General features: G+C 35.2%; 1 protein-coding gene across 1 annotated transcript in view; it reads left to right on the top strand.

Annotated features, from left to right (window-relative positions):
* The window catches only part of SYN2 (synapsin II), a 175,514-nt gene that overhangs the window by 44,021 nt on the left and 118,937 nt on the right, over nt 1-12,556 (top strand).

Below are 12,556 nucleotides of genomic sequence, written 5' to 3'. Positions count from 1 at the left end.
CAGAATCTCTGCATTTTTAAACAAGTGCGTGTGCCTAGAATTTTTCCCTATTTATTTCTTTACTTGTTTAAATTTCCTATTTATAATGTCTATAAGGATATGTAGACATCAGTAGGCCATCTGGAGGTTGATTTGGTAGACGGTTTGCGTGCTTTTGGAATAATAGATTTCGAATGTAAGTTGGAGATCTTGACAGCATAAGTACATTTTTCTTTCCAACAAGTTAATGATCCCTTTAATTATAGTAAATGATTTCTGAATGATTCCCAGCTGCATAATCAAAGACATTAAATTAAGATATGCTGTTATGCTATATGTATGTGGTATAAGACTAAAAAAGGAAGCAAGACTCAGAATTTTTTTTCCAGAATGTGTTAGTTATTCCAGTCATTAACCTTTGTATGTTTGTGTGGTAGAAGATAACAGTAATTTACTTCTTTTTCTGACAACTAATTGTTCCCTCTATGTTTAGATATGCCAGTGGCAGGAAACTCTCCTGAAGCAAACTGTGCCTTGTAATGATGCACAATTTACCTCTATTATTTCCACTTATTCTAGTATCAGTCCTTCTGATAGCAATTAAGCTCTAGCTTATCAAAGTGTACCCAGTGAATAAGTCAAGATAAAAGCGTTGCAGAAGGAAATATGAAGATAGTGCTGAAGCAGGAAGAGAGGGATTGGTAAAAGCCCAGGAAGGAGCATGGCTCCTGGAGATTTATTTGATAATTTTGCTTTTCCTGACCTAATCAAAATATTCTGTTGGAGTGTCATAACAGTGCTGAGAATAGCTTCTAAATGGACCACTCATCTTTATGATCCCACCCTAACCAGGGTCCCGAGAATCCCTTCTCATTCCAGTTTCTTGCTGGTTCCAACTACTTTCTCATCTTGGAAAACCATCCTCTAATGCCAACACTTGAGCCCCACATTGGATGAGGGAGCCTTAGTATTTGACGAAGAGCTGGATCCTATCACTGAGGCATATCTAAATCTACCTCCTTGGTTACATGCATCCCAAGTGGTTCCTCAAGACAGCAATTGATTAAACTATAAGGATAAAAATGCAAGCAGCAAGTATCAACTCTGACATGTAAAGAGTTTAGAAGTCATCACTCCCATTCTTACACAAGAAGTAGTTGAACAGAATTAAAATCAGTAACCTCTTGAACAGTAAGAAATCAGTAATAAGTTTTCTTATCGGAGAATTAAGATTGCTACGCCAAAATATGGAGAGACTGGCAAATCCAGAAAGTCAAAGCTGAGATCTGTTTACCTGGAACAGAATCAAGATGGGATTTTTCTTGGCTCTTCAAATCCAAGAAGAATCCCATCTTGATTCTGGCAAGAAGAGAAGAAGACTAATCATTATAGAGTATACCTAGAGCCTTCTCCATAATAGAGGTATGGTTTTAAAGAGAACCGATGGGCTGCAACCCATAGACTCTATCTAGTTCAAATTCATTCTTTTGTACATGGATGTATGGTTGTTCTAGCACCATTTGTTAGAAATACTCTTTTTTCTCTGTTGACTTGTGTTAGCACCCTTGTCAAAAATTGGTGGGTCAGCAATACGAAGGTTTATTTTTGGGCTTCTCCTATGAATATATTTAACTTCCAGGAACTCTTTATTTTTCTCTTATTATTCCATTTTCATCCTGTTTGTCTTGGATTCATCACCTTCCTAATGGTATTAATGACAGCCTTTAAATATTTCATTTCCCTGTATAGTCTCTGTTTCTCTAGGTTGCTTTTGATCTCTGTATTTCATTTTATAGTGTCTACTAACACATATGTTATTCTCAACTCTCTACTCAAGTCTAAAGATGTGGCGCTAAGGGCTAATTCAAAGCTCTGTGGGTTTGTGTAGAGCTTATCTACTATGGGCCTCTCTGTAGGGTAATTTAGCTGGACCTGATCAAGATGTCAGTATCTTAAGTTTTTTTTTTTTTTTTTTCCTTGAACAGCCCAGAAGAGTCTCTCACTCCTCTTCTTGGGAGAATGTAATCATGGCTTCCAGAATTCCAGAATTTCTGTATGGCATGGGCTGGAGTTTCTCAACAGTTAAAAAATAAACTTTCCTTTAATCCACCCTGTTTTCAGTTGTGTATCCCTAGCTTCAAATGTGCCTAGTGGCCCCAGGCCAAAAAAAAACCTCTTATTAACCTCTCTAGAGAACAAACTCTAGTTTTCTGCCTGGATTAAGGAGAGTCAGGCAAATTTATTACTGAACTAAGTGTAATAGTAGAGGATATAGAGGCCTAACTGCTTCTTAATACTCGATTGATATACTTGCCTTTACCTGTTATGTCATTCCCAAAGACCTGGGCCTTTAGGAGTTTCCATGGAATAAACCAGGCCACTTCTCTGCTTTTCCCACTCCCGGCTTAAGATTCAGCTTTCTTAAGTTTGCCGTCATTTGCTATTCCTGCTTGTGTTTTCCGTTGTCCACAGTTTTGTGGCTGTCATTCCTTCTTTTATCCTCTTTGTCCTTGCATATTTATACCTTAAAAAGAAAACCAAAAAAAAAGCAACCCTTTACATTGACTGTAGTTGGTTTTCTGGAGGTAACAGAGTTAAATACTTATGTTCATTCTGTCAACTTTAATCAAAAGACAGAATATTAAAAAATAGTTTTGTTATTGATTTCTAATTTAGTGTGTTGGAGCCAGAGATTGAGTCTTTGAAGTTTGTTGAGGCTTTAAAGCCTTATTTAGATAAATCAATTTTTATGAGTGGTTCCATGTATGCTTAAGAAGAATATATATACTTTAATTGTTGGCATTTGAACAATTTCTTGGATCAAGCTTGCTAATTATTATACAAATATTCATGGACTTACTAATTTCTTTCTTGATTTATTAATTACTTAGGTTTGTTAAATTCTGCCACTTCAATTGTAGATTTGTCAGTTTCTCCTTGCAATCTGTCGATGTGCTTCATATATTTGGAAGCTGTGAATTAGAGCCAAACGTATTTCCAAGTAGTTACATTTTCTTGCTAGATTGCTACTCATAGTTATATATTATGATCTTCTTTATTTCTTCATCAGTGCTTATTTCCTTCAGTTCTGTTTATTAGATATATAGTTTTGTGTAATATTTAGTCTGATATCTTTTCATATCCCTTTACATTCAGTCTTTCCATGTTTATATATTTTAGATGTGACTCTTATAAACAGCATATACATGGATTAAAAAATCAATATGATAGTTTTAACTTGAAATTTTACATTTATTAAGATTCCTGATATGTTGAATTAATTTCTACTGATTGTATATGCTCACTACCCTACTTTTACTATTCATCAGTTTTTCCCTGCCTCCTACCAGATTGCAAGTTTTTTCCTCCCTGCTTTTCTCTATCTGTTTATCAGTTTGGAAGTTACATATTCTGTTTGTATTCATTTAATGAATATTCTTAAAATTATAAAGTTGCAGTTGCTTAAAGTCTAATTTCAATTGATTTCTTTCTCCTCCACTAGAGCAATTCCACAATCTTAATCTCATTACTGTCTTTCATTTTATGTGTTATTATTGTCTAGTTTTTATACTTCATTTGCTTTTATATTCAAAATAGTCATTATTATTATTATTATTACTCTGCATATTGGCTTTATACAAGAGCCTCAGTTTCAGTGTCTGCTTGTGCATTTCTTTCATTTCTGGTTCTCAGTTAGGCATCATCATCCAAATTCACAGTATTCCTAATACTTACAGATTGAGAACAAAATCCATATGTCCATTATTGATACATTCACACGGCAGTATGCTATACAACCGTAAAAAGGAATGAGGACTTATCTCCCAGATATAAGTGCAAAAAGCAAGGTACAAAATGATATGTATAGTGATATGTATACTTTCATTTAAGAAGCAGGATAAGTATGACTATGTACTCATTCATTTATGTTTTCAAAAAGAAACACTGGAAGGATCAATGAAAATTAATAAAAATTATTAACTGCAGGGAATATGGTTGTTGGAGAACATGGGGGACAAGACAGGACTAGAAGTAAGACTTCTCTAAATGTATTTTCTTATTTAGGACCAGGCCATTAATATTTAGGGGCTAGATGACAGAAGGGAGGGGCAAAAGGGACCAGTTAGGAAGAAAGGCACTCTCCTGACTTTCTCTTGACTTTGTTAAATCGTCATCTGATCCTGGCTTTTTCATCCTCTCTTTCTATACTCCCTATAAGTAATCTTACACTACCTATGCTTGGCAAAGCTCTTTCCTTCATAGTGCTTATTAGTATCAGTAGTTATTTGTTTACTTATTTATTTTTTCTCTACCAGAATGTAAACTCCATTAAGGGCTTATATAGTGCTTAGAATAATGTTTGGGCCATAGGAGCTCAAGTAATATTTGTCAAATGAATGAGTAGAGGGAAGCAGCATGTACAAAGGTGTAGAGGCATGAAAACATACCACATTATTTGGGGAACATAAGTAGTTCAATAGTATGGAATATAGTTTGTGTGTTGGAAGGAGGGCAAGTAGTCAAGTAGGACAAGGCTCGGGATTGCTTGATATTCAGAGGCCTAAGCTTTAAATTGGATGCATCTCTTCTAGTTCTTAAGATGTACGAGATTTACATTAGGCTTAAGTTAATTATGTAAATAATTTGCCTTTAAACGTGTTTTTAAATTGAAGTATAATTGACATATAACATTATATTAGTTTCAGGTATACAGTTTAATGGTTAGATATTTGTATATATTGTGAAACAATCACCACAATAAGTCTAATTAACATCATTAACATACATAGTTACAAATATTTTTGTGTGATGAGAACTTTTAAAATCTTTTAGCAACTTACAAATATACAATACAGTATTATTAACTATAGTTACTATGCTGTATATCACATGATTTTATAACTAGAAATTTGTACCTTTAAAGTGCTTATATTACATTATATTACATGACCTTTAATTTGCCTTTAAACATGCTTAGATTTCCTCTGCTCCTACCCATTTTGGTCACACTTGTGACCTGGAAGAAAATGTATATAAGTTCTTGCCCCCAGGGTTTAATATTAAAAATATTTCTAATTTGCCTGTAGTAGAAAAAATTGAGGTGTTTGTCCAGTTCATGATGCTCTCCTTATTTTGAGAACTCTTCCTATCCCTTCTACTCAGTTGATTGGACCAGGATGCATAATGGAACCAAGTCAGGTTAATCCCTGGAAACCAGAAATTGGGCCTGAGAGACACTAGTTTGAAGCAGAGAAAAGCCAGGGATGAGAGAGAGAGAGAAACTTTGGATTGTAGTGTCTGATTCTAGTTCCTTAAGAAGCTTAGGTCTTGAGTTCTCTGAGATATTCCTGTATCTTTACAAGAAATTTTCCTTTTCCTGTTATATAATTTACAGTGGGTTTCTTGTTATCAAAAGAACTTTAAGATGACACTTTACTTCCCAGCTTTACTAATTTTAAGTTAATTATATTATTGCACATTTGTTTAATACTTCATAGTTTAGCAAATACATTCTGTCATTCCATTCTCCTCACAACAATGTAAAGATTAGATAATGCTTTCTCAATTTGATACATGAGTAAAGTGAGACTTTGATGAAGTGACTTGCTCATGTTCTTATAGATATGGTTGATGATATCAGATTAAAACCCAGGTCTTATTTTTAGTCCAGAAGCTTTTTATGCATCACCCGATCTCTGAATTAGCTTAAGGTTGTCATACAGGTTATTGTTATAACATCTTCATCTTCTTCAAAGAAGTAGAATTGAGGTCACAAGAAAAAGCTTTTACATGAAAAGCTTAGATAATCTAATGAGAAATCTGTTATTCTATTTAAAGGAAAATTACTTTGGGTACATTTAACATGATATCAATTAATTTGCTCTATGGGTTTTTATCTACCTAACACAGGTGGAGGCTTATGAAGGAACGATGCCCTGCCATTATAGTAGAAGAGTGAAATAACCTGTAGTCCTCATTTATCTGTGGATGCTTCTGAGATTTTTTCCTTAGCATTGCAGTTTTCTTTAAATAAAAAAAATTAATCTTCTGGGTCAATATTTGAAAATATATTCTTTTTCTTTTCCTGACAACAAATTTCTATATACTAAGAATTACTGAGGCATAATTTTCTCCTGTACTTGACTAGTGATTTAAAGAGATGCTTTCCATTTCTGAAATCTCATTAGGAGTACATAGATTCTTTTAAAAGTTATTCATTTTTTAAGAAAAGCATATATAATACCTTTTGTTTGCAAGGCCACATGTGAGATTTTTAAAACAATGAGTTAGTCAGTTATTGTCTTTAAAGAGCACATAGCTGGTAGTATTAATAGCCAGTGTTCCTAGAGTAGTTATTTTAGAACATGTGTTAATTAATTTAATCCTTACAACAATTCTGTGAGGTAGGTACTGTTATTATTCCCATTTATAGATGAGGATGTTGTGGTATAGAAGGATAGAGTAACAAGCTCAGGTCACATAGCTAGTTAGTTTTAGAGCCAGGACTAGAATACATGTCTGAGTTACTCCGAAATTCATGCTTTTCTCATTATGCTATGCTGCCTTTAGAGGTGGGAAAAAGCAGGTTAGTAAAGAGGCTAATGAAGTAATGCCAGTGTGAGGTAATAAGTGCCTGGGCTAAGAGCAGTTGTGTTACTATAGTTCTTGAATTTTATGAGAGCTGATTTCAAATAGTTTCTTGTTCCCATGAGCCATGAAAATGTTAGGCAAAATCCAGAGTTTTGGCATTAAAATATATTTCCTAGGTTGCATTTTCAACGTAGGAATAATAGGTTTTTTTTTAAAAAATCAGACTGTGTGTACTAATTTTTTATTATGGTAACATGATTATCCTGGGAAGCAAGGATGAAGAAAAAAATAATTTCAAAAGAATAATGCTAATAGTTTAGGTGTCAGACACTGTGCCAAGTGTTTTACCTGTATCAGTCCTCACAGCAATCTTATTAGATAGGTGTTATTTCCTGCCAAGCCTAAGAAATGTTAAGTAACTGTTTCTTAGTAGTAGAACTGTATTTTGACACATCTGTGTCATTACAAAGTCCTCGAACCTCCCATTACTATGCTCTGGAAACAAACCAGGATCACTCTTTATAGCCCAGGGTTGCTAAGATTACAATGTCAAATGTCTGTGTAGTGACATATGGTTTAGAGGAACAAGATTGATCAAAATTAACTGTGACCTGGGAAGTTGTATGGTTTTAAACAGATGGTAAGACAGAGGAGAAAGAGGTGTTGAAGGAAGGCTGAACCAGCTGCTCACCAATGGAATAAAATTTAACAGAGGGAGAAATGTTGGGAATAGAGTTAATTTCCACTCTGACTTTTTTCTGATTAATTTTGCTACTTACTGCAGGATTGCAAACAGGGCACAATCTCACTACAGTCTTTCTTTCATGATCTATTCTACAGAACTAGTTAGTTTAGGAGGTAAGATTAAGCATTGAGTTTGATGCCAGCGACTCAGTTGAGATGGAATCACTCCCAGGAAAATTCATGTAAAAATAACTCTAAGCCTGGCCACACTTTTAATCAAACTTTGCACAGAATATTTTAGGATATCTGCTGTCCCAATTGTGGTGGAAGAAAAATGTTGAACTCTAAGAATTTGAAGACGGATAGTTTAGAGGAATGATAATTTAATTGTTAAGTAGTATGAAGAAAGTAAATATCATCACTGATTAGTATATTTTCACTGATGAGAGGATTTATCACATCTGGATTTTAGACTTCATGCATTTTTAGACAGCAAACAAAATCATTTAGTCAAAGGTTAATCTGCACCCTTAGCCTAGCAGTGCTTGGCGTATGAATGCTTGATAAATGCTCATTGAATAAGCAAGTGAAAAGCTGCCTTTTATTTGTGCACACAATTGTCTTTTCTAATACAATGCTATAAGTGTGTCTATAATATCGAATCACAAAAAGAACTACTTGAAAGGAAAATGGAATATGTGATATTATCTTCTGTTGGTTTCTGCTGTTTATTATTCTAGATACTTTGCATTTCTGCAATAAAAAGTAGCTGAAAAATGATTTGCTTTTTTGGCATTCTTTATTTTAGTGCATATTATTAGGTTGTTCATTTTAGATATTTGAGCTTTTAGCTCTTTCCCTTTATTTACTTTTTTTGTTACTAATGCAAATCACAAGTGTTCTGAAAGAATACTTGAGAAGGCAGTTGAGATAGTGATCAATCCTTTGTAATAGATCCAAAGAATTCATTCTATACATTTCTGAGTTAGAATTCTCTAATGAGTTGAGTTCTAACAGTGCTCGGAAGTTAGAGAATGAGAATCTAAGAAGTATTTTTCTCAGCAGCCATCTAACCCATCCTTCTACCACTCCATGTAACTCTCTCCCATCAACCCCCAGATTTTTCCTATGTCCAAACTACTTGCCTGACTATATAAATGGATTGATTTGTAATCTTTTTTTCCAACCTATCTATATGCCACTTTTTCTTCAAGGCCCAACTCTAGTATTATTTCTTCTAGTGAGCTTTTTTATAGCTCACACTATTCTTTCTTTATATGCCTACTGGTTTTCATTAACTTTAGCATTGTTCTAAAGTGTAGAACTGAAGGACCACTGGAAGAAACTAAAGAAGACAGAATTAGGCTCAGTAGGAAGACAAAAGTAGGCTCAGTATGTGTGTCAGGGGTCCCCAAGACCACCCCCAGGTTTGATGATTCGCTAGGAGGATTCCAAGGACTCAGCACATAGTCATACAGCTAAGATTTATTACAAGGGAAGGGTACAAAGCAAAATCAGCCAAGGGAAAAGGCACAAGGGTTAAGTCCAGAGGAAACTATATGCAAGCTTTCAAGAATCCTCTGGTGGTGTCGCACAGGATGTACTTAATTTCTCCAGCAGCCAATTGTGATTAGAGAGACTCAGTGCCCAAAGACCGATTACAAAGGCACCCTCTGCTTGCTTAGCACATAGTGTATTTCCAGACCTCTAGAAGAAAAGCAGGTGTTTTGCATAAACAACATTTTTGTACAGTTTAGGCACAGTGAGTCATTCTTACGAGTTCTGGGAATGGTGGTACCCTCTTGAAATCCAAGTTCTTAGGTGCCAGTCAAGGGCCAATTTTGTAGGCAGGCCTTTCCAAGGATAGCAGTCTCAGCCTCCTATGTTAACTCTTTTCTGCAAAGTATGGTATTAAGAAAACATTTCTAAAGTGCTGTCAGAAGGTAAATAGGCTAACTTAGGAGGTAAATATTACCTCGTAACTAAAAAATATTTACAAATAAATTGTATAAAAACCTGTATGAGAAGTTTTAGAGGAGACATATTCATTGCTACTATCAAACTCTAGGACTTTCATTGTACCTTGATATATGTTACCTTGTAGTTTCTTTTTTCCATGTGTTAGTCCTTCTTTATATAGGATAATGGCATTTGGTTAGAAGTCAGAAGACCTGAGTTTTGACTTAGTGCTGTTACACTTGACTTGTGTCCTAATTTTTGTTTTTATCTATTTGTAAAAGACTTGAACTTTTTCATCTCAAATTCTGCCTAGCCCTTATATCTCTGTTCCTTGAGGGAATCTGTTGGATTACTTTGATTGTTAAAAAGTTATTGATGATATTGAGGTAAAAAGTCTACTTATCTATAATGTCTAACCATTCTTTTTGTTCTTAATTATGTCATTTGGACAAATCTATTTCATTTTTCATTTAGAATGCCTGTGACTAAGAGTCTCACCGCTCTTGGCGCTGGTGCTAACAAATCTTTCAGACTGAAGTTTGAGTTTAGCTTCTTACCCTGGGTTGTTAAAACTGAGGCAGTGAGGAATGGGAAAACTCAAGCAGAGAGCTAAAGACAATAGAAATGTTTATTTTTTTCCTCCCACAAATCTGCCTTAGACTTGGAAAGCCTTCAGGCTTGGGAAAACACTCAGAAAATACTGTGTTTGAATGTTCCTGGAACTTGTGTGTCCCTATAACTTCTGTCTCTGTGGATGTCGTGATTCTCCCTGAACATAAAAAGCCTATGTGTGGGCTGCTGCTTATACTGAAGATGGCCCTTCATCATCTATTCTACCCAGTGGTCTCTGGTGAGGATAGTGCAGAGCCCAACCATCTGCTAGTTTTAATCTGTCTGGAAACAGGAGCCCATTGGGGTTGAAGAAAACCTAATCCTTTCATCTACTTAGCAGAATTACCATGACATCTAAAATTTACCCCCATTTGCTGTCAAATATTCTACCAAAAAGAAAATGACTAATACTAGGGAGCAAGAAATCCTTAGAGGCTATGTAATGTTTTTCATGGCTTAGAATGGGGGAGAGGAGAATGCTGGGATGTTCTTCATCCAGACATGTCTCTCCTTATTTACATAAGAAATCCTATTTACAGCATCCATATTAGGTAGTCATCCAAGTTTTAATTAAAACTATTCATTGATCAGGAGTTTATTTCTACCCCTTGAGATAATCTATTGGATCACTTTGAATATTATTTATAAGGTTGAAATAAAAGTTTCCTTGTAATATCTAACCATTTCTAATTATTCTAGTTATATATCTTGATGCCATTCAGGGATCCATTTTTTTCTTTGAAGAGCTCTTCAAAATATTATCTTTATTATTTTTTTGTTGTTGGTATCCTCCTGTACCTTGCAGGTGCCTCTGGAAAGTGTAATGCATAAAATCCACATGCAAATTAGTTGATCATGTTCTTTCCTTCTGGACAGGGAATCTGATGAGAAACTAGAAGGAATAATAAATTTTAGAGCAATTCTGGGTGAATAGTGTTGTAGCAACTTCTAGGAAGCCTAAGGTATTACGTGTCTAGGGGGATAAAGAGGAAAATAGTTGGGGTGTGGTAGAGGGTGCAGAAAGGTAGACAAGGTATCCTAGCAGTTGCCTGTTCCCTGAAGGTGTGCAGACTACAAGGAGGGAAATCCTGGGCTGGATTCAAGAGTCCTGGATTTTAGTCTTGCCTTTGCTCCTAATAAGCTCTGTAATTCTGGGCAGTCACTTCTGATGCCTAGTATTTTTTATTTATTTTTTTATTATTATTTTTTGTTTTTATCTATAATGTGAGGTAGTTAGATTAGAGAATTTAATAGGTACTAGTTAGCTTTGAAAGCACTATAGGCTATGATTACCAGGAAATAGACTGAAAGCATTTAAAGTAAATTTCTGCCTAGAAGTCTGATTTAGCCTCCAGGGGACACTAATATCTTTGAGATTAGAAAATTTAATTCTGAACTATTTTCCCTTCGATGGGCCTGTTGGTCCTTATGAGTTATAAAATCAACAATGCCACTGGGCCCCACAGGACACCTATTACATGAAGCTACTCTCCCAAGACCGGGAGACTTACGAGCCCTATCAAATACATGGAAACAAACACAGGGAGGCAGCCAAAATGGGGAGATAAAGAAGCATGTGCCACATGGAAGAACAGAACAAAGATCCAGAAAAAGAACAAAATGGAATCAAGCAATCTACTACATGCCGAGTTCAAAACACTGATTATAAGGTTGCTCAGTGAACTTTGGAGAAGAGTAGATGAACTCAATGAGAACTTTAACAAAGAGATAAAAAACATGAGAACGGAGATGGAAAACATAAAAGGGAACCAATCAGAAATGAAGAATATAATATCTGAGGTGAAGAGTACATTAGAGAGAATCAACAGAGTGTATGAAGCAGAGGATCAAATCACCAATATAGAGGATGGGGTAGCAGAGGTTAGCCAATCAAAACAGCAACAAGAAAAAAGAATCCAAAAAATTGAGAATAGTTTAAGAAGCCTCTGGGACAACATCATGTGTACCAACATTTGCATCAGAGGGGTACCAGAAGGAAGAGAGAGCAAGGAATTGAAAACCTATTTGAAGAAATAATGACAGAAAACTTCCCTAACCTGGTGAAGGAAATAGACATACAACCCCAGGAAGTTTAGAGAGTCCCAAACAAGATGCACCCAAAGAGGCCCACACCAAGACACATCATAAAATGCCAAAGGTTAGATAGAAAGAGAGAATCTTAAAAGCAGCAAGAGAAAAGCAATTAGTTACCTAGAAGGGAGCTCTGATAAGACTGTCAGCCGATTTCTCAAAGAAAGCTGCAGTCCAGAGGAGATTGGCACAAAATATTCAAAGTGATGAAAAACAAGGTCCTGAAAGCAAGATTACTCTACCCAGCAAAGCTCATCCATAAGAAGCAATTCCTCTAAAGTTTTATCATGAGATTGTAACAATTCAGTCACATCTTCAGGCTCCACATCTAATTCTAGTTCTCTTGCTATTTCCTCTGCATCTGCAGTTACTTTTTCCACTGAAGTCTTAAACTCTCTCAGTCATCCATGAAGGTTAGAATCAACTTATTTATATGCCTGCTAATGTTGCTATTTTAACTCCTTCCCAAGAATCAGTAATGTTCTTAGTGACATCTAGAATGGTGAATCCTTTCCAAAAGGTGTTTAATTTACTTTGCTCAGATCCATCAGAGGAATCATATCAATGGCAGCTGTAGCCTTGTAAAAGTAATTTCTTTTTTGTTATTTATTTATTATTTTTCAATTAGAGTTGACATTCA

The sequence above is a fragment of the Pteropus vampyrus genome, unplaced genomic scaffold (genome assembly GCF_000151845.1).
Source record: "Pteropus vampyrus isolate Shadow unplaced genomic scaffold, Pvam_2.0 Scaffold171, whole genome shotgun sequence".
In the NCBI taxonomy this organism is placed as follows: domain Eukaryota; kingdom Metazoa; phylum Chordata; class Mammalia; order Chiroptera; family Pteropodidae; genus Pteropus; species Pteropus vampyrus.
This window is presented reverse-complemented; position numbering and strand designations above follow the sequence as displayed.